Here is a 23300-nt window from a genome sequence, read left to right as displayed (position 1 = left end):
AATTGGAACTGAATTTGTAGTTAGACATTTGAATTATGTCATGCACGGTTAGTGAAACTTAAATTGGAATGCATCGTGTATTTGAATTCTTAATTAGGAAGTTTGAACTTAAATATGCTACTGAAATGGGTTGTTAGTAGTTAGTGAAAATTGTTAGTTTAATCTTATTTTGTTATGATATTAAACTTGAGCCAATTAGTGAAAATGCATAGTGAGTGAGTTAGACGCAGTTAGTAAAAAATGAAAAGACGGTTAGTGTTATTTATATATTGAATTAATTGTCAATGAATGAATTAGTTAGGGTATACTCGAAATTGATGCAGATTATGAGCAATTAGTTGGAATTTGTGACTGTTATGAAAAGTTAGTGACAAAAGCTGATTGGTTTTGAATGCTTTGTTGAAATGAAAATTAGTTTCCTGAATTTATGTTGTTGTTAAGAATTTATGTTGTTCTTAATTAATGAATGATTGTTGACACATGTAAACTGTTATATTGGTTAGCTAAATGAATGTTAGAGTTACATTTGTATTAATGTTAATATGAACAATTTGGGTTGAGTTTGAGATGATTTGAATCCAAGTATGAATTATTGGAACCAACTCCATGTTGTTGAATCATGAATGATATGCATCCTTAAAGCATGTGACTGTTTTGGGAGTGCTTAGATTATGACTGCATTTGAATCATGCAGGTTGTTTTGCAAGGGATGCTTTAAAACATCATGAGGTCAAGTCCATCATGGTGTTTATCTATGAATTGATGCAAGAAACATATGGAATGCAACAAGGTTCCAAGTCCTTTACTGATTTTTACTCAAATTTGAAGATTATACGGGAAGAACTTGAGATTCATCTTCCAATTCACACTTGTACTTGTTGCATCAAGTGTTCACGTGAGGCTATGCATAGTGCTAGAAAGCATCACACCACTATGTATGTGATCAGTCTTAACTAGATTGAATCCCAACTTTCTTGTGGTTAAATCTCATGTATTACTCTTAGATTCTCTTCCACCTATGAGCAAGAATTTTTCTATTGTGTTGCAACATAAGAGACAAGGCAATTTTACTCCATCTGAAGAATCTACTTCAATTGTAAATGTTATGGATTCCCAAAAGTTTAAAAGGAAAATCTTATGGCCCAGGTTCCTTTGGTAAAGAAAACAATCGAGTATGCACTAATTGTTGCAGGAATACCCACACCATTGACACATGCTATGCCAAATATGGTTTCTCTCTTCACGTGCAGAGGAAATCTGCTAATCATACTTCCACAGGTGGTAATGATCAAGATATGGAAATATCTTCTCAGGTTCTTGTTCAAATATTTACCACGTCATCAATTACTTATGAATAATATGAACATCTCATGCATTTGATCCAACAATCTACTCCCAACCAATAATCTACATCATAAAATCAGGTCCATTCATTTCCATCAATTGGTCATTCATCAATTGGTAAGTCTCATTCAATTTTTTATTACTTTATATCTTGTCAAAATTTTACTTTAAAATCTTGGATAATTGATTCAGGAGCAAGTGATCATATGCGTACTTCCCTAAAATAGTTTCGCTCTTACAATGATATTACTCTTATTCATGTCAAAATTCCTAATGGTCAATTTTCAATAGCCAAACATGTTGGAACTTTAAAGTTTTCTTCTAATCTTATCTTAACATATGACTTTTATGTACCATCATTTTCTTTAAACATGATTTCTGTGTCAAAATTGTGTTAATCACTTGATTGCATAGTTGAGTTTAGTGGTTCGTTTGTGTTATTCAGGAGAGGAGCACCAAGCAGATGATTGGTTATGGTGACAAGGTGCAAGACTTGTATTACTTAGTTATGTCAAATAAGATAGTGTGTAGTTCTAGCTCAAATCATGTTACTTTACTTGACAATGTCGTTTGGCACTTTAAACTTAGCCACATATATGTAAATCATATGCATACTTTACATTCACAATTTCCTTTCATAAATGTTCATGCAAAATCTGTTTGTGACGTTTTCCATTATGCAAAACAAAGAAAATTTCCCTTTTCAAACAATTCTAGCAAAGCATTACTTCCTTTTGATCTCATACATTTTGACATTTGGGGGGCCAATTGTTACTCCATATATCCATGGTCACATATACTTTCTATCTATTATTGATGATTATAGTAGATTCACTTGATTAACTATTATGAAACATATAGGTGAATCTAGGCAACATGTTATGAATTTCATTAACCTCATTTTAACATAACATTACCATAAAGCCAAGACTATAAGAACTTATAATGGCCCATAGTTCAAAATTCCTTCTTTCTATAGTTCCCATGACATTATTCATCAAACAAGTTGCATAAAATCCCCACAACAAAATGATCATGTTGAAAGGAAACACCAACAAATTTTGAATATTGCACGAGCTATTATTTTTCAAACAAATCTACCAAAACCATACTGGTCTTATGTTGTTCTTCATGCTTCGCTCATCATGAATAGATTTCCTAGTCCCATCATTGATAACAAATCAACATATTTAATTATGACTCAACAACATCCTAACATCCATGGTCTTAAAGTTTTTGGTTCCCTTGTATTTGCATCGACCCTACAAACATATAGAACCAATCTTGCCCATTTAGCAAGAAAGTGTGTTTTCCTTGGCTACAAACCCGATATGAAAGGCACAATTGTTTTAGACATAAATACCAAAGAGATATCTGTATCAAGGAACCTTATACATCATGAAAACATATTATCTTATCAACCTAACTCTCCCCCCTCAAACTAGACTTACCACATAAATCTTGACCAAACAAACCAATCTATCACAGCTGACCATACATCTCATACTAATCACCATATTTTTTTCAACCTAATTCCAACCCTCACACTGAACCTGAACTTGGTGGCTCACATATTGATTCTAATCAAATCACTGAACATGACCGTGAACATGAGAATATAACACCTAACATAATTCTTATTATATGATAGGCATAGATCTAGAATTTGGGAGGGAGGGGGGAGGGTGGTGGTGAATAGATTATGAGTAAAAAACTTTTAAAAAAATAATTTTAAAAATTTAAGGCGCAAAAGCAAGTTACAAATATCTCAGATCAAAAATTGTCTAACCGAACCCGCTATCAAAAAGATCAGATATATTAAAGGCAACTGTATGATAATGATTCACAAATCGATCAACAACAACTAATCACAACTAGTTGAATGCAAAGTTATATGGAAAAGTCTATCTCCAATAAAAATTCATATAAAAATATAAGTGAAGCAATTTGTCGAGCACTTAATGTGCGATCAATAATGTTTGGAGTTCTATGTGGTATTGTTGTTCCAGAAATCCAATCACAATCAAATGGTTTGTGATCTTCACAACAATACCAATTTCAAAATGTGTTCAAAATTATGATCCAAAAAAATTAATCAAATGATCAATGCAATCGACAATTTGCAAACCAAAAATAAGAGAGAGAGAGAGAGATAGAGAGAGAGAGTGTACACAAGGATTTGTTTAGGAAGTTCCCCAATCGACCTCTCTATGGGTATGTTTGCTCTTAATTCGAATGCGAATTGAGATAATATCTTATATCTTGATTTGTAAATGTGTGTATACAAGAGATGTAGAAATCTAACCCTGCAAACCATAAGCTTGATGTTGATTCTACCACCTCCAAAACCCTTGATTTGATCAAGTAACCAATAATGTCGCTTCAATTCACCGTCTCCCACTACTTCTTTGAATGAAACCCCCTGTTCTTCAAAGCTTTCACTCGATCGAATTAATTCCAAGCGCACACTTGTTGAAAACCAAGATTTATGAATGCGACCCACCGTCTCACGCCACTCCTTTACCAAGAACCTCTCATTCTTCAAAGACTTCACTCGGTCGGATCCGGATTGCGCAATCTTGTCCAAAATCTTCAAACCTTAAATATCTTGAAATAAAACTCCACCTTGGTTTTCTGATTTGAAATCCTCAAAGTTCTCAACTCAATATCATGGTACAAGAAACCTAAATTGGATGTTATCAACCCTAATCTAGATGGCACCCAATCAAAAAATGATTATGTGTAGTTTGATTGTGTGTATGCATAAAAGAGATATTAAAGATGATGAGAATGCTTTGAAATCTTGATTTCGTATGGGTTTTACTCACTAGAAACCTTGCTAGACAATGAAGCATGTATGAAGTATTTATATGCATGCATGTTTGGAGGCAAAAGGAATGAAAAAGATTTGAAAAAATTGTGAAATTTTGGAAATTTTTGTCGCATAGGTCAACCTATAAAATTCATGTGCCGACCTGTTTGACGCATAGGTCGGCCTGTATAAGGTCATGCGTCGACCTGTGAATGTCATGTGCTGCCTATGTGTCGACCTGAAGAGGCAGTACATGAAATAAAAGCTATATGCTTTAGTATTGCAGCATGGGTGTCGACCTATGGAACGGATGTGTCAACCTATAGATGAGAAATTGTTTCTATAGGTCGACTTGTAGACGTATGTGTTGACCTATGATGCAAGTTTTCACAAAAAAATATTTTTCATGCATTTTTTATGCATGAGACCTTTTCTAAGTTGTTTCTAAATGCTTTTGTGCTTTCTAATGCTAAGATGCACATAGAGAATCAGAGGATATTGTCCAATATATATTAAGGCTAAAGTATCATAGTTTTGACATCATGCAAAATAAATCTAATGGAAGTTGCACTCACATACTCCCCCCTTTTGATAATGGCAAAACTTGAGGCGATGTTTGTCGTGTTTCAATGAAAGCTCCCCCTGAATATGCATCTCAACTTCATCTTGCTTATCCCCCATTGACAACATAAAAAAGAAATGAAGCAATCCATGAGAAGTATCTTAAATCATGCATAAACTAATATAACACACACAGACAGTTTGCAAAGATAGGAACATCAATACGATAACACTCATATAGAATATTTTTCATATTGAAAAAGAATGCCTAAACATAAATACAAGCATATAAAGTAACAATAGAACATAATTTCCACACATTATGCCAAATAACATAACACAAACATGAAAAATGAAGGATACAGTGTAATAAAAAGTTCTTAAGTTGCTACAAAAGAGACACGGTTACGTGACATATGCCTTTGGTGCTCCCGAAATGCTGCACACGCGTGTGCTCTAGCAAGGTGATATATATATATATATATATATATATATATATATATATATATATATATATATATATATATATATATATATATATATATATATATATATATATATATATATATATATATATATATATATATACCACCACTCAAACAAAAAAATAGAGATGTTATCATAACAATGACACACAACAAGAATTTTGCTAGCATTATAACATGTCCAACCTGATTTCATGCAAGAATAGATAGCAAACCAATGAACCAAGAGCATATTTCAAGCATATAAAAAGAATAACACATAGTCACACTATAAGCATATAAGTTGACATACATCAATAAATTTTTTTGAAAGTGAACATTCATGAACTATTTCATACATCAAGAATATCAATCATTTGGAACACAAGCAACATGCAAAAGTAAAAGCTTACCTACACAAAGGAAAAGGAAAAGGAAACAATATTATCTCTCTTATGAATTGATGAAGGATACACTTTGAAGTGATTGGACTTCTAAGGAAAGTTAGAACAAAAGTATATAAAGTGCGTGCAACAAATCATATTTAGGCAAGATTTGAAATATCAAGTATCCCCAATTCCATTCGAATGTTGAAAAACGGTTCGGTCGCAAGAGGTTTTATAAAGATATCTATAAGTTTATTTTTACTATCAACATGCTTAAATACGACGTCTCCTTTCTCAACATAGTCACGTATGAACTGGTGATAGATCTCAATATGCTTAGTGTGAGAGTGTAGCACCAGATTCTTTGTTAGATTAAATGCAAATTTAGGAAAATTTTAGTTCCTAAAGGAGCTTTTCAATGATTGCCAAAATGCAACCTTGTTTTCACTCACCCCCAAGGACCTAATGAAGATTGGCTACCTAACACTTGTTGTTGATTTTACAGGATAGATGTCTTGGGTCTATGAAGAGAGTATAGGATCTTGTTTATGGATGCTCAAGACACGTGACATGTTACATCTCCCTATTTCATTGACTTTGTGGCAAGGAAGAAGGGTTGTTTGACCAAAAGGAATCAACATCTAGTGTTCTTTAATTGGTAAAAGTGTGTTAATTACTGTTAATGTTTTATCCGAGAAATATCGGGATATATGTTTCTTTTCATGATATCCGTATATCTTCATATTAATTCTTAATGAAACCGAAAAAGGAATTGATCAGTCTAAAGAGGTGGAACGTGAGAAAGAAGAAGATAACAATTGTGAAAAGGATAAGGTTGAAAGTCCAACTGTAGTGGATGATTTATCTTTGACTTGGAGAATCTCCAATGATCATCAAATTAATAATCTTCTTAGATACATTATTAATCACAATTTCAAGTACTTTTACACAAAGAAAAGTGGTAATATCATTGTTTTCTAAAGAGATTGTGGCACATTTTGCATTTGTTCAAACTTTTGTTCGAAATTTCCTTGTGGAATGCATGTGCATCCTTCGTCCTTCGTACGGTGAGGTAATATCTTTTCAACTTTCACTTTGTAAGAAAGTTATTTCTTTTACCTATTTATTTTTTAAAGGTATATAATTTACTTTGTGTATGATATACGTTATGAGTGCTCACTTCTAAAAAATTTAATTAATAACCTATATGTGTTTCATTTAAAATGATTATAGTTACCTTATCTAAATATCTTACATGTATGTTATATTGCTTCTAGCTTATGCTTGCTCCAAAGATTTCAAGTTATTTCAAATGGACGTGAGAAGTGCAATGGCTATATTAATGGGGAAGTGTATGTAGCTCAACCTCCAGATTTTGAAAATCACGAGTATCCTAATCATCTTTATAAACTAAAGTGAGCTTTGTATGGTCCCAAACAAGCACTAGGGCTTGGTATGAGCGACTTAGTAAGTTTTTGATTGATTAAGGGTACTACAGGGGAAAGGTAGATACTACACTTTTCATTAATCATCAAGGAAACAATACTCTTGTAGTTCAAGTTTATGTCGATGATATTATTTTTGGATCCACTAATATGCAACTTGTCGAGGAGTTTTTTAAGCTTATGCAGGATTAGTTTGAGATGAGTCTCATGGGGGAGTTGAATTACTTCCTTGGGCTTTAAATCAAGCAACTTAATGAAGTGAAATTTGTGTGTAAAACTAAATATTGTAATGAATTACTAGAGATTTGTTATGGAAGATGAAAAGTCGATTGACACTCTGATGCCTACAAATGGAAACTTGGAAAGGAATGAAAATGGTAAGGATGTAGATGTCAAGAAGTATAGAAGTATGATTGGTTATCTTTTATATCTCACTATATCAAGGTCGGATATTATGTTTAGCAAGTGTATGTGTGCTCGTTATCAATCGGCTCCTAAGGAATCTCATTTAAAAGTTGTAAAACACATTTTAGGTATCTTCATGGTACTTCTAAGTTTGGGCTTTGGTATTCTAAGGGAAGCGATTGTAATTTGGTTAGTTATGCCGATTCTAATTTTTCTGGTTGCAAGTTGGATAGAAAGAGTACTAGTGGAACTTGCCACATGTTTTCAAATTCCTTAGTAAGTGGGCATAACAAGAAATAGGTTTTTATTGCTTTGTCAACTTCCGAGGCGGAATACGTAGCGCTCAGTGGTTGTTGTGCTCAAATTTTGTGGCTCAAACAACAACTACTTGATTTTGATATTAAACTAAAACGTCTTCCTATTATGTGCGACAATGCTAGTATGACCTTTCTTGAAACAATAGAGACAAGACAAGTTTTGATGAGATGTGATTTTTCTATTAGACTCTTTTTTGACAAATTTATGCTTTTTATATGAATGGCTTAAATACCTTTCATACTTTGATGGATCAATAGAAAATGCAATATTTGGTTGTAAGGCTTTGTCTAATTTGACTTGAAGAGCATTTATCTTATTTTGCCAATCATAACAAGATTCAAAACCAAACCTAAAAGGTTTTTCATCCTTATTCTTGTCACTTTGAATATCTGTCATAGATCTCTTAATAGCTTCCAACTTCCTTTCGGATTCTAACACCTTAGCTTTTAAGTGTAAAAATACTTTTTTCATGTGAATCTAATTTGTTAAAGGCATTTAAGGCCTCTATATGAAGATCTTCAAAAGCTTTTTGTAATTGAAGATAATATAAGTCATTAATAGTTTCAAGCTTATAAATACTTACATGTTTCTTCTTCTTTCTATTTGCCATAAGGAAAATCCGGGCCAATTCTACACTTGAAGTAGATATTTCATCACTTAAGGAATCACTTGTACTCTCTCAAGCAATATATGCTCTTTTATACTTGTTAGATCTCTTGTGATGACCTTTGTCTATGTATTTCTTAATCTTAGGACATTCAGTCTATAGTGAGAAAATTCTCCATAATTATAAAAAGAACTTCTAAGTTTACCTTTCTTGTACTCATCTTCCCTTAAGTCTTTTGCTACTCTTCTAAACTTGGTTAAGTTCTTGTCGGGGTGCTTGACTCCATTCTTCCTTATATACCTTTGACATCTTTTGACAAACAATCACATGTCCTCATCATTGGAGTTCTTGTCATCCATTGTTTCACAATCACTTTGATTAATATATGAGGGCTTTGAGCTTGAAGTCTTTAGAGCAATAGACTTATTCTCTCCCACCTTGTCTTTTCCTTTCTCATTCTTTACCATCTTATCATGCTCTTTTTGTGTTTTTCCAAGCAAGTGAGTTCTTGCTCATGTTCTTCCAATTTTCCAAACAAAATAGTGAGATCAAGTACCTTAAGATCATTTGCCTCTTTGATAGTAGTGAACTTGGGTTGCCATTCCCTATTATGACATCTCAAAACATTATAAGTAGAAGTTTAATTGGAAATAGGCTTACCTAAAGCATTTAATCGGTTAATGACATGTGCGAATCTCTTTTGCATTATGGCAAAGGTTTCACCAGGCTTCATACGAAAAAGTTCAAACTCTTGATTCAATGTGTTGATCCTAGCTTATTTGACCTTGTTAGTTCCCTCATAGGTAACTTGTAACGTGTCCCACATAGCCTTGGAGGTTTCACAATGGTAAACACGGTAAAATTCATCAACATCGAGTGCGGATATGAGAATGTTTTGTACTTTCCAATCGTAAGACCATAATTTCTTATCATTATTATTCCATTGATTTTCCAGTTTTTGTATGACGACGCCTTCACCATTGGTCATAGTAATTTCAAGAGGACCATTGATGATGACGTCCCATATACCCTTATCAACCAATTTGATGTGGATACATATACAAGCTTTCCAATAACCATAATTTTTTCCGATAACAAGCTTTCCAATAACAAATTTCAAAATATGTTCACAATTATGATCCAAACAAATTTGATCAAATGGTTAATGCAGTCGATACTTTGCAAACCGAAAATAAAAGAGAGAGAGAGAGAGAGAGAGAGAGAGAGAGAGAGAGAGAGAGAGAGAGAGAGAAATTACCTAAGGATTTGTTTAGGCAGTTCCCGAATCGATCTTGCTATGGGTACGTCTTCCATCAATTCAAGTGCAAATTAAGATATTGTATTATATCTTACTTTGAAAATGTGTGTATACAAGAGATGTAGAAATCCAACCCTACAAACCCTAGGATTAATGTTGATTCTACAAATCTCTTATCATATTTTGAAAACCCAATCTAGAACCTGAATTAGAGTTAAGTGTTTAGCAGCGAATTAAAATAGTTCAGAGGTAGGAAGGAAATAAAGAGATACACAAGCAATTATCCTGGTTCCTTCCATAAACCGAGAGTAGTCCAGTCCCCTTTCACTTCCATGGGATTTCACTATAATATAAAATGATTATAATTTCTCAAGCACAAAATAAGAGACTTCCAACTCTCAAACACACAAGTAAGACACTTCTAATGCTCAAACACACAAGCAAGCGACTTGAGATGCTTAAGCATACAAGCAAGAGACTTCAGATTCTCAAGCACACAAGTAAGAGAGTTTATATGCTCAAGAACACAAGTAAGATATTAATTAAACTCTAACTTACAGTTAAGAGATTATGAAAAACTACACTTGATATATGATCAAAGGTGTACAAAAAATACAACGCAGAAGGTTTGTTTAAGACTTAATAATTTCTAATAATATACAAGTGTTTAGAAATTCTAAGTTAAACTTGTGCTTTTTGTTTGACAGAGTAAAAACTCTTTTATTTTTAATGGTTCATTTATTATTCTCCAAGCCTTCAACTCCTTATACAGAGAAATATAAAAGAGTCATTAAAGAGCACAAGAGATTCTTTGAGAAGCTTGATTCAGATATGTTGAAATGTTTCTTGATATAGTTAATATAATTGAAAACTCATTTAAATCCCTTTGCTACCAAAATATTTATACGTTTAACCCCAACTATCTTGTGCAAATTTTTGCTTAAGTCTTCACATGATCAGAAGAAGACAAAATGTCCTCAGAGTCTGATAGTGACCTATCACAATCTCCTCGATCCTTATGTTGACTAGATCTTTATAGCTTGAATCTTCAGAGTCTGGATCTTCAGAAGTCGACTCTTTAGAGTCTGGATCTTCAGAGGCTAACTTCGTTTACAATCTGAGTATTCAGAGTCCGGTCTTTAGCTTTTGATCTTTCAGAATCTGGATCTTTAGCTTCTCTTTAAGTTTCCATTCTCAGTACCAGTACTAGGTTCTCTTCATAAATATTAGTCTATGGTCCTGCACACTTAAACATTTTTTAGTATACCCTATTATTTTTTAAACACTTTGTTATCATCAAAACCTTAGAAATATGGTACAAACCAATTTTGTTCCAACAATCTCCCCCTTTTTGATGATGACGAACACAAGTATTTAAGAATAATTGTTGTTAATTTAATTAACTAGTTGACTTCAGGGTCTGAGGTTTGTAAGCCCCCCCCCCCCCCCCCCTAGTCTAATAGTCTAAAAGCCGAGGTTTGTAAGCTCCCTCTAAGTTCTATCTAGGTTAATTAAATTGATCTTAAAAACACAGTAAAATAATCTTCATGATTTAAGCAAAATAATTCTTAACTATCAAATTCAGGAGCTTAAATACTTATATATCTACTCCCTCTTTTGTCATCAATAAAAAGAACAAAGAATAAAGGAAGCGGAAAAGGATATTGAAAAAAAATATTAAACCAAACAAAAGAGTCCTCATATTGCATAGAAAAATGTAAAAAAAGGTTAGCAATAAAGGACGATCAAAAGGTCCTAAGACTATGTTCTATGGTATTTTATTCAAAATATCCAAGATGGATTTGATGTCAGACCCCATACCATCTTGCTTAGCACCCACAAACTGCAGCTGATTATCAATTTTGTCTTGCTTAGAAGCTATTGAATCCAGTTTCTCTTCTAATTTCTCCCGCCTATAATTGGTAGAAACGATAATCTCATAAGTGAAAGGCTTCAGGTCTTACAGAACTGAGTCTATAACGATTCTGAGAGTATCCCACTTAGCAACATAAGCAATTGGGTCAGATGTAGTGACTCTCTCAACAACTATTTTTTGTATCCTATTATAGAAAATAATTCTATATTCTTCCATTTAGGTTTGGATATTTGGTGGATGGTTTATATTGAAAGTTTGTGGAAGGAGTGAAGGGATAAGATAGGTTATTTCTTCTAAGAAAGAAACAGGTATTGTGCCAAAACCTGACATATAATATGGATCAAATGATTGAGGTTAAGGGCCAGGTTATGTTTTTGGTACAATTTGGTATAGAGTGGCTTCTGGTTGAGGGGATTGTGGGTTGGAAATTTCTTGTTCATGATAAGGTTCAATTTGAGATTCAAGTTCTAGTTGAGGTTAAACAAGGTTTGATTTAGGTTTAGAGTCAGGTTGAGTTTGATATTCAAATTGATGAAGGTTGTTTTAGTCTTCTGATGGGTGAGATTCAGAAGGTGTGATTTTAAGGGGTATGGTTGAATTGGAGAGATATCCATAATTTAAAATTCTGACACTTCAGAAATAGAACTTGATTTTGTACTAGAAACGTGGATAGGTGTTTGAAACATGGTATTTAAAGGACTGGGTTGGTCAGGATCTAAGTAAAGTACTAGTTGGTTTTGTTCAATAGTGAAATCACCAACTAGGTGACTTGTCAGTTCCTCTAAGACATATGCTCTAGGGAAACTTTATTGTCGAGTAAAGTTCGGGTGCATTTAACTAAAGATATGATAGTCTGATTTATGAACATCAGATTCAGAGGTTGGTTTGGGAGAAGGCATGACATGATCTATAAAGAGAGAGTCATGTAATATTTAGGTCAGGGGGTATGTTCTTAGGAATATTATGGTGATTTATAAGGGAATGATGTTTTGGTTTTAGTTTGTGGATTATAAGAATTTAAAACATTATCTGAGATAGGATCAAAAATCATGCCTATGGTTGTTGTTTCTGCAGCATCTGAAGCTTCTGCACTAACTGTAGCTTCAACAAGGATATATTTTTCCATATCAACTTCAATGGCTTGAATATCTAAAGCATCATTAGCTTCCTCTACTTCCTTCAAAATATATTATGTAGTAGCCTCTACTTGTAGAGCTTTCTTCAATAGAGCCTCAATGTTAGATGTATCTTCTATAGCTTTATCCATCAGAGCAGATGTTATCAACTTTGCTCCTTCTACAATGATTCCTTCATCAGGTCATGAGCTAACTTATTTACTTCTTGACCAAAGAGGGATTATCTTTCTCTTCTTGTTATTCTACTTCTTATTCTTCTTCTACATGAAGAATCATCTTCCTTACTTTTTTTTGAAGGTGCTGGTTTGAAAGAAGAAGAAGTTGCCTTCTGATGATTCTTCCCAATGGCTCCACTATTGGTATTGGTAGTCATCAAGACAGTAGAAGAGACCATTTCCTTTACTTCCTTCTGAATAGATTCAAAAGCCTTTTTCTTAGGTGGATTTTGAGTCTCCTTCTGAGCTTTAGAAGCAATAGCTTTCTTCTACCTTTAAGGCTTGTAGACATTTTCAGGAGCCTCTGGAGTGTCATCTATAGTCAGAAGGATATTAGCTTCTTCTTTAATCATCTTGATATACTTTAAAATCACCTATGGATTGTACATCTTGGAAGTAAAAGGAAAATCCTCAATGTAAGCAGTCTTGCCACTTTTGATGCTAAGACTTGCTTCAGACTTCACCACATCCTTCTTCTTGATGATATTCATATTTCCAAGAATAAAAGCTGAGAGAATGTTACCATATATTTCTTCCAGATCCTGAGTGGCATAAACTTCCTTTAGAGCATCAATCAACCTACTATGATGGAATAATTCACATAAGAGTCTGGCATAAGGATAATTCTTCTTGTTATGCTATTGACTTTCTTTGATAGCATACCACAAATAATTAAGGTGTAAGCAACCAGGTTTATCCTCTCATGATTCAACATAAACTAAATTAAATACTTGTGATCCAATGAGATCTAATCATATCTTCCTTCTCTAGGGATCAAGCAACAAATGAAGATTTTGAACAAAAGTCTATATGCATTATGCATATTCTTCACTTTACCAAAGTCTTCAGATTTGTTAAACAAGCTTGATTTGATCATATGAGCATGCTTACTGCTATCTTTGATGTTCAGAATGCATCTTCCTTCATTAGCTACACAAATTAACTTGGCAATATCCCTCTAAGTGATGGTAACATCAACACCCATCACAATTGATCTGATTTCAGCTTGTTTAAACTCTTTCAGACCCATCTCAGCTCTTAACTTCCCTCTATTAGCTTCATCTTCAACAATCTTCCCATTTTATTCAAAAGATGCAACAACTTCATCATAGACCTCAACTATAACCCATAATATTTAACCAAGTAGGGATAGGTTTGACCATTAAGCATATTGAATAAGTGCACCCATCTTTGAACTTCGAAATATTATTTCAGAGGATACCCATTTACCTCAAAAGATTTAAAATCAGTGATCTGTTCCACAATCAACTTAAGTTCTTCTTCTCTGATCTTCGTTGTCCCGGGCTTGAAATAGAATCCTCTTCCAGATTCGGCAGTTAATGGAGCTTGTTGAGAAGTAGATATAGATACCATTGCAATGGAGTTTTTAGGGTTCTAAAGGTTTTTTTTTGTGAAAAGTGGGTTGTTTTTTAGAGAGGGCTTTAGAACGAAAGTGTGGGTTGTGAAATGAGATAAATGTGTGAATGTTGAAACGTTTAAGTGTTTTGAGTGAAAAGAGATTTTTGTTTCGATTAAAAGCAAAGTTTATGTTAAATGGGAACGAGACACATTATTCAAAAAAAAATCATCATTATCCAACAATTATTACCCAGTAGCTAATATCCCTGTTAAAAAACTTTGCAAACACGTGTCATTTAAGTGGGACATATGTCACTAGGAAGATAAAAAGGTTTTCCACTTAAATGCTATCAGAGGAAAATAATCAGATTCTGAGCATCAAATGATGAGATGCTTCAGAGGCTACTATTCATCAAAGGTTGAGTCAGACTTTGATCATAGTGACTTCTGATCATCACCATACTCTGATCCCTCATTCAGAAGAAAACATTATTCTTTTACAAAATGCATGTTCAGATTCTTTTTAATAAAATCAATTTGTTCAATAGCTAGAGGTTTAGTTAATATATCATCTCATTGATGATCAGTATCAATGAATTGTATATCTATTACACCTCTCCGAACATAATCTCTAATAAAATGATGTTTAATTACAATGTGCTTGCTTCTTGATTGTTGAATAGGATTTTTTTGCCAAACAAATATCAACTATAAAATTGGAATACTAAGATAATCTTCTAACTAATATTTTATTCAAAGCAGTTGTGTGCAACATTTAGCATCTAAGATGTATTTTGCTTTTGCTGTAGACAAAAAATAGTTGCTTGTCTTTTACTAGCCCACGATATTAGGTTTTCACCTATGAATTGGCAGTTTCTACTAGTGGATTTTCTCTCAATTCTATCCCCAACATAGTCAGCATCACAGTCCAACTAACTTGTAATCTAGTGATTTTTTATAAAATAGACCTAGATTAGTAGTTCCCTTTAGATACCTAAAAATTCTCTTAACATCAGTTAAGTGAGTATTTCTAGGATCTGACTAGAATCTTGCACACATACATACACATGATAAAATATCTGGCCTATAAGTTGTTAGGTAAAGTAAAGAACCTATCATACCTCCATATAGCTTCTGACCCACTTTGGTGCTACTTTCCTCTTTGTTCAAATTGCAGGTTGGATGTATTGGAGTAGTCATGATCTTGCAGTCATCTAGCTTGAATTTATTTAGAAGCTCCTTTGTGTACGTTGAATGATGAACATAGACTCCATCCCTGCATTGGTTGATTTGAATTATAAGGAAAAACACGCTTATTTAAAACTCATCCTGCATTAACTCAAAAAACTCTTTGCGAAAAGTAGCATTAGTAGAACCAAAATTAATATCATCAACATACACTTGAAAAATTAAGATGTCATTTTTCAAAGTCGTTATGAATAGTGTAGTGTCAACTTGCCCTTTTTGAAAACCATTTTCTAATAGAAAATTACCCAGTCTCTCATACCAGGCTCTGGGAGTTTGTTTGAGACCATAATGATTTCTATAGTTTGAAAACATGATTTGGGTGGAATGAATCCTCAAACCCAAGAGGTTGTTTGACATACACTTCTTCAGAAATGACACCATTTAAAATGCACTCTTAACATACATTTGGTATAAAATGATATTATGATTACCCCTAACCTTGCAAAACGTGAAAAGGTTTAAGAGAAATGTATACCTTATTGTTGACTGTAGTCTTGAGCTACAAGTCTAGCTTTATTTCTTACCACTTCTCCTTAAGCTTGTTTATGAATATCCATTTTGTTCCAATGATGTTACTTTGATGAGGTTTGTGTACTAGATCCCAAACACCATTCCTTTGAAACTGGTCCATCTCTTCTTGCATCTAAGTCATTCATGTATGCATAAGATAAACAAACAGTTCAAAAACCATAAAAAACATAATATTGTTGGTGAAAAACCAACGAAAACTTGTTTGTTACCAAAACTACCTCAAACAGTTCATAAAAGAATCACTGAAGCCTGATTAAAGTGCAAAATATACATCCAAAAGAAATACAGTTTATAAAGCATAAAAAGTTAAGATTGTTGGTGAAAAATCTTGGAAAACTAACTAAAACTGTTCATAAACGAAATGTATGAAGCTTGATTCAATTGAAAAATACACATGCAAAATAAATATAGTTCATAAACCATAAAAAACATAATATTGTTGGTGAAAAAACATTGAAAATTAGTTTGTTACGAAAAGAATCTCATTTCGTTCGTAAACGAAACACTAAAGTTTGATTCAAGTTCAAAAAACAAATGCAAAAGGAAAACATAACCTTGTTGACGAAAAAAGCGTAAGAATGTTTAAAGTAACAAAAATACCTAAATTCGTTTATGAACGAAATATTGAAGCTTGGTTGAAAATGATTCAAAAACGATAAATCAATGAAAGAAAGGATTGAAGGTTGAAAGAAACGTTTCAGATTCAACCTTGTTGTTGAAAAACACAGAAAAATAAAAAGATAACGGTGCAAAGAAAAAAAAGAGTAAGTGATAAAAGAAAAAAAATAATAAAAGAGAAAATGAAGTGAGAAATAGAAAATTGATATATTAATTAGGATGATGTGTTGTTTTAATAATAAAAGTGAGGATATAAATGTATAAAGACAAAAAAAAATCCAACATTTTGTAAACGTGCTAAATTTTAAAGATAAGATCAAAAAGGTTTTACGTTAGAAAATAGTACATAATACAAGATCAAATATTCCTTCGATTACATTGATTTTGTGGGATAAGGATTGTACTATTGTACCATCGTGTCTTCAATTTTCACAGACCGTTATGCAAGGATACAACTATAATAATGTATTCCACTTTCACCCTCCAACGAATCTTTTCATTGCCTATATAAAGGAGTCTTGGAAGAATGAAACAAAAAGTGCTAAGAATTCTAAGAGAATTTGATCACGTGAATATTGCATACTGTGAATAATTTTTAGAGAAAATAAACAAACACACAAAGAACTTTTTTCATACTCTTCATAGAATATATTTTGTGGGAAACACTTTATAATTCATTTGTGTATTATGCTTTCTTAGAAACATTTTATAAACATACTTAGTATCTCAATTTGTGATTGTATTTTCTTGAGTGCCTAGGGTTTAGTCAGAATTACTCAATAAGACATTGACAATTGGTCTTTGTGTTGTAATCAAGTTTGGTTATAATGGATTAAGTCCTTGTGATAATGTGAAATCACCTTGGCGGGTGGACTGGAGGTAACTTTGTTAATAGTGAACTAGGATAAAAATAATTGTGTTCATTATTTTTGTTCTTAGTTTTCTGTTTGTCTTTTTTATGTTGCAAAAGTTTTAGTTCATCAAACAAATGTGGCAGTAAGATAAGGGAGGATGATTGTTTCTAGTAGATCTAAGCAGTGCCTTAAAGTGGAGTTGGATATGGGAGGAATACAACTATGGATATGATTTTTTTCTTCTAATGTAACAATCGTGAATATGAAAATTGATTAAATCTATTTTTAAAAATTGAATTTTTATATTCAAAATCGATTTTTAATTAAGAATTAATTGTAAAAAAAATATCCAATTTTAAAGTTTTGATTTTTATGTTCGAAATTGGTTTTAAATTAAAATCTGGTTATGAATTTTAAAATCGGTTATTAAATCTATAATCGATTATAAAATTTAGTTATGGATAAACTAGTTTTATAACTGAATATGTAAAAATATAACCATTTATATGGATTAGTTATGATACCCTGTTATAGTAAATGGTTATAAATTGGATAGGATTGGTTATGTGAAAAATCCATCCATGAGCATCCTTATCTCTCTCGTTAAACAAGGTTCCACTATCACATCATCCTCACGTCTTGTGTTAGAAAATCTAATGCCATGATCAAATTTGTTCATCATATCCATGGTATAATACAAGGACACAATGTCTTGAACATGAATTAGTTTAGTTTTCTTTCCCATTGATATCCTAGTTAGAAAAGCAAGAGGTAAGACATTTTTACCTTAAGAAAAAGGGTGAGTTCATTTACTTTCCCTACCGTCACTTTCGACTGGTATATCTTTTTGGAAAAATAGAATTAAGGAAGAAGAAGAAAATAAAGGATTTTCCCAAAATAATATATGGGAAACCCAATAGCATAAATCAGACATCCACCCAATGGGGTAATTGATAACCCATACTCTATGAGTTATTACAAGTCCTAATATTTGTATATTGCTATTTATTTTACCATTCAGTAGTTAAATTCATTGTATTTTTCTATTTTAAAGGTAATTTGTAAAGAGCACAATAGGTGCTCTCTTTGATAGTTTTTATGTGTTTGTTGCTTTTGAAAGGTTAGTTCTGATGAGGTCAGGCACGACAGCCTGGGGCAGTAACTAGTACCCAAGGAAAGTAGAAAACCGAAAGCAGCTTAGAGAAAAGAAGAAATATCAATTGCATTCCTAGGGTACATGTGGCAAAATCTGCATTTGAAAGAAAGCTGATTTGAAAGGATAAGAACAAGGCGCTAGAAGACAAAGTTCAGTACATATTACAATTTCTAAGCGCACCATGCAGCAAAAAGGACATCGTCGTTTTCTCCTCTACGCCACCAGACTATTATGTTATTCTTTCTCTCCCATATTTCCTGCACCTGATTCTTCTGCTGTACGGATGGGAAGAAATGGAGGGAATTTTGTTGATTCTCTTTTGGGCCTGATTTGATTTAGTCTCAAGCCCATGATCCAAGACATTTTTGCAAAACCCTAGCTGGAGAAACTATAAAAACAACTCTTGAAGAAGGAAAAAGAGTTCAACATTTATTAGAGAAAAACACTTAGAAAAAACTCGTGAAGAAAGTGAGTTGAGTGAAAATGGAGATTCTTCTTCTAACCATCCCAAGTGTCTAGTGCTGATACCTGACACGACAGAAGTTGTCTCTTGATGATTAACCATTGAAAAAAGACGAAGATGTTGCTCTTAGGTTGTAATTTCTTTTTCATTTTGTGTTTGAGAATGATTAGCTTAGGAACCAATATTGTTGTATACAATAAGCTCATTATGAGCTAAAACTTTTATGTTGAGCAATGAGAAGTTAATATAATATAGTTTTTATGTTAAGTGATGTGTTGTTAATGATTTTTTTCTATCATGTGCTAACTTGTTATAAATCTATTTCTTTGATTGATCAACTTGGAGAAAGATACAAGTTTGTTGTTATGAGAGATCCAAAAACAAACGAATTTCATGATAAAAGTTGTTGAAAATAGTAGGATAGAGATATTCAATAGATTAGTTTCTTAGAGATAAGTGGCTACAACCATAAAGGACTTTCAGAATAAAACTTTACATGCTTTAGGGATACAAGTCAGGCTTAGAGATTTGTCCCCTTTCCCTAAAGTATATGTTTTTGAAGATGTAGAGATACACCCTTAGATCACTTTCCGACCTTTCCTGACACAACACAATACATCATTCGCACATAAGTAAAAATATTTTATTAATGGATCAATGCCAACATGCTCTCTATTATTTATCTCACTTGTTGTATCAACAATGTTTCACTCTTGTTTGCTACTAAATTGAGTCAAATGTTTTTATTTTGCTCATGCTTATTTACAAAAGGTAGTTTTTTACAAAATCATTTTAAGTTACCTTCCACTCCCCGCAGGTTCGAAATCCCTAATACTTCATCACTTTCTACTTAAAACACACATGTATACTTGCATGTGACATCACACATTTTCAAGCAACATTAACTACCACAAGAAGCGGAAGAGTATCTACACCTAGAAGACGCGTGTAAGCATAAAAGGATAAATTGATTTTCCAAAGAACACCGTCATGATGTATAATAAATTCCACCCAAACTCCTTTTCCACTAAAGCACTCAAGCTTTCAAGAATGGTTGACGTCAAATGGTACAATAAAAGTAAAACAGGGTATATCCATCTATAGTCTAGTTATCTAAGGCATTCATGTAAGCATAAGAGAAATGAACAGTTCATAAACCATAAAAAACATAAGATTTTTTGGTGAAAAACCAACAAAAACTTATTTGTTACCAAAATTACCTCAAACCGTTCATAAAAGAATCACTAAAGTCTGATTCAAGTGCAAAATACACATCCAAAAGAAATACAGTTCAGAAAGCATAAAAAGTTAAAATTGTTGGTGAAAAATCCTGGAAAACTTATTTGTTACCAAAACTACCTAAAATCGTTCATAAACAAAATGTATGAAGCTTGATTCAAGTGAAAAATACACATGGAAAAGAAATATAGTTCATAAATCATAAAAAAAAACATAAGATTTTTGGTGAAAAATCATCGAAAAGTAGTTTGTTACGAAAAGACTCTCATTTCGTTCATAAACGAAATACTGAAGATTGATTCTAGTTCAAAATACACATGCAAAAGAAATACAGCTCAGAAACCATAAAAACATAAGATTGTTGGTAAAAATCATCGAAAAATTGTTTGTTACTAAAAGAACCCCATTTCATTAATAAACGAAACACTAAAGTTTGATTCAAGTTCAAAATACACATGCAAAAGGAAAACATAACCATGTTGATGAAAAAAGCATAAGAATGTTTGAAGTAACAAAAAAACCTAAAATTGTTTATGCATGAAAGATTCAAGTTTGATTGAAAATGATAAATCAACGAAAGAAAGGATTCAAAGTTGAAAGAAACGTTTCAGATTCAACCTTGTTGTTGAAAAACGTAGAAAAATAAAGAGATAATAGTGCAAAGAAAAAAGAGAGTAAGTGATAAAAGAAAAAAAAATTGAAGTGATAAATAGAAAATTGATATATTAATTAGGATGATATGTTATTTTAATCGAATCTGACCAATGACCAATGTTTTTTCCAGTAAGTTATTGGTGTCCCTTGTGAAAGTCCAATTGGTTAACCCCAATATTCCCCTTGAAGTCCAATTGTTACTGGCATTCTACTTTGAAAGTCCAATTATTATTGACATCATTGTTAAAGTCCAGTTGTTGCTGGCATTAAATCCGCTAGAAGATGGTCGTGATACCTTTGCTTGCGGTATAAAATCGAATCTGATTTGGCATATACAGAAGAGTTTAATTACCCTGTATTCTTCCTGATGGTTCCCGAAGGTCATGTTTGAACTCTTCATTGTAAGGAATTTCCAGAGGATTTGATGTTTTATCTTGTTTGAAAACTCCAATGAGGATATTTCTAAGTGTCAACCGGTCATGCTTGAACCTGTTGATCAATCACTTTGAATAATTCTAGTTTGCTATTTTTAGTGTCAACCGATCCTGCTTGAACCTATTGATCAATCACTTTGAATACTTCCGGTTTGCTTTTTTTAGTGTCAACGGGTCATGCTTGAACCTGTTGATCAATCACTTTAAATACTTCCAACTTGCTATTTTTAGTGTCATTCGGTCATGCCTGCACTTGGTGATCAATCACTTCTTTCCAGTTTGTTTATTTCTTGTTATTCTCAGTGTCATCGGGTCATGCCTGAATCTGGTGATCAACTGCTTTGAATATTCCCCAATTTGTTTTTTCCCAGTACATGTTATTCCCAGTGAGTTATTGCTCGTGGTCATTGACATTATACTTTATCTCCATCATTTTCTTACATATCATATTCATCATTCATCATAAATCATCATGCTAGAATTCATTGCATTTTGCATCATATCCCCAGCAGATCAAACAAATATATACCAAAAATAGAGTTTGTTTGTCCATAGCATAGCATGCCATTGCATCTAAGGGCAAAATTTTCGGTTATTTCTATATTTAAATACCTTTCACCTTGATTTCATGAGTATTATCATCACTCATGCCATCTGGAAAAGTTATTTAAATAGGGGCAACTATCACACCCCAAATTTTACCCCTAGATTTCATAATCATTTTTATCCTAGACATCATTCATGCATAGCTAACCTCAAGATCAAGATATGCCTGGTTTGTTTGATATGTGAATTAGAGTTTCCCTCAAAGAGTTCAAAGGATTGATCATTCAAAGTTTTGGATTGGTCATCAATAAATGAAGTTCTCATACACTCAAGAGATCTCTCTCCATCAACAAATAAGGGTATTATGTCCTAATCAGAAGTGCATCAAGCTTCACTTTCATCCGGTTCACTAATTAGGGTTTCTCAACAACATTCAATTTCATCTGAGAATTTTGATCAAGACGTGATCTCAAGCCTTGAGACGTCACTTAACACACTAAAGTTTATCTTAGGGCCCATCCATGATGTTCAATTGGTATAAGAGTTTGAATTCATTAAAGATCAAGAAGTTCAAATTCATCTGATACACAACCGCTGCACTACAAAGTCAAACCTTTGACTTTTGAGATTTATGATCAAATATGAACTTCTCAAGTTAAATTTCATGAGTATATTCTTAATTGATGAATTTTATCAAGAAAAATCAAGATAAATGAGGTTACTTGCAAAAAGGGCAATCTTGAAAACATTGAAAATTTCACTAAGTATCCAAATTTCATGTTCAAGTGCACTACTTTCTCAAGCCATAACTTCCAATAAGAGCATCCATTTTCTTTGCTACAAAGCTCAAATGAAAGATATTGTTTCATACTTCAACTTTGTCCTAGAGGGTTGATTCCATAAAAGTTCAAGGATTTTAAGTTATGAGGACATAAAGTTGGTGTCTCAAGTTGAAACACTTAGAAAATTTTCAAGTCAGCTTTGATCCCTAGAAAGTGATAAACTTTACAGCCAGTTTTCATCATGATCCACTTTGATTCAGAAAAAACTCGAAACATGAAAGTTGTAGAGAATGTTTGGGGCTTTTTAAAAAGTACAAGTACATTTTTTTCCCATGCATGAGCTGTGAGTTTCGAAAATGGGAAGTTGGGGTTCCAAACTTGAATTTCAAGTCATGTTCATGATGAATTTTTGGAGAAAAACCATTTCAAATGTGAAGATCTCTTGATTGCAGGTCCTCTTTGTAACACCTCAAAATTTGCCCTCCTCTATTAGGACTAGCTTAAAACATTGCATTTCATTTTGTAGGACATTAGGCATTACATCTTTGCATATCATGTGGGAACATTGAGCAAGTCCTTCTCCTAAGTA

Source organism: Lathyrus oleraceus, chromosome 1, assembly GCF_024323335.1.
Source record: "Lathyrus oleraceus cultivar Zhongwan6 chromosome 1, CAAS_Psat_ZW6_1.0, whole genome shotgun sequence".
Lineage (NCBI taxonomy): Eukaryota > Viridiplantae > Streptophyta > Magnoliopsida > Fabales > Fabaceae > Lathyrus > Lathyrus oleraceus.
Note: the sequence above shows the minus strand (reverse complement) of the source record.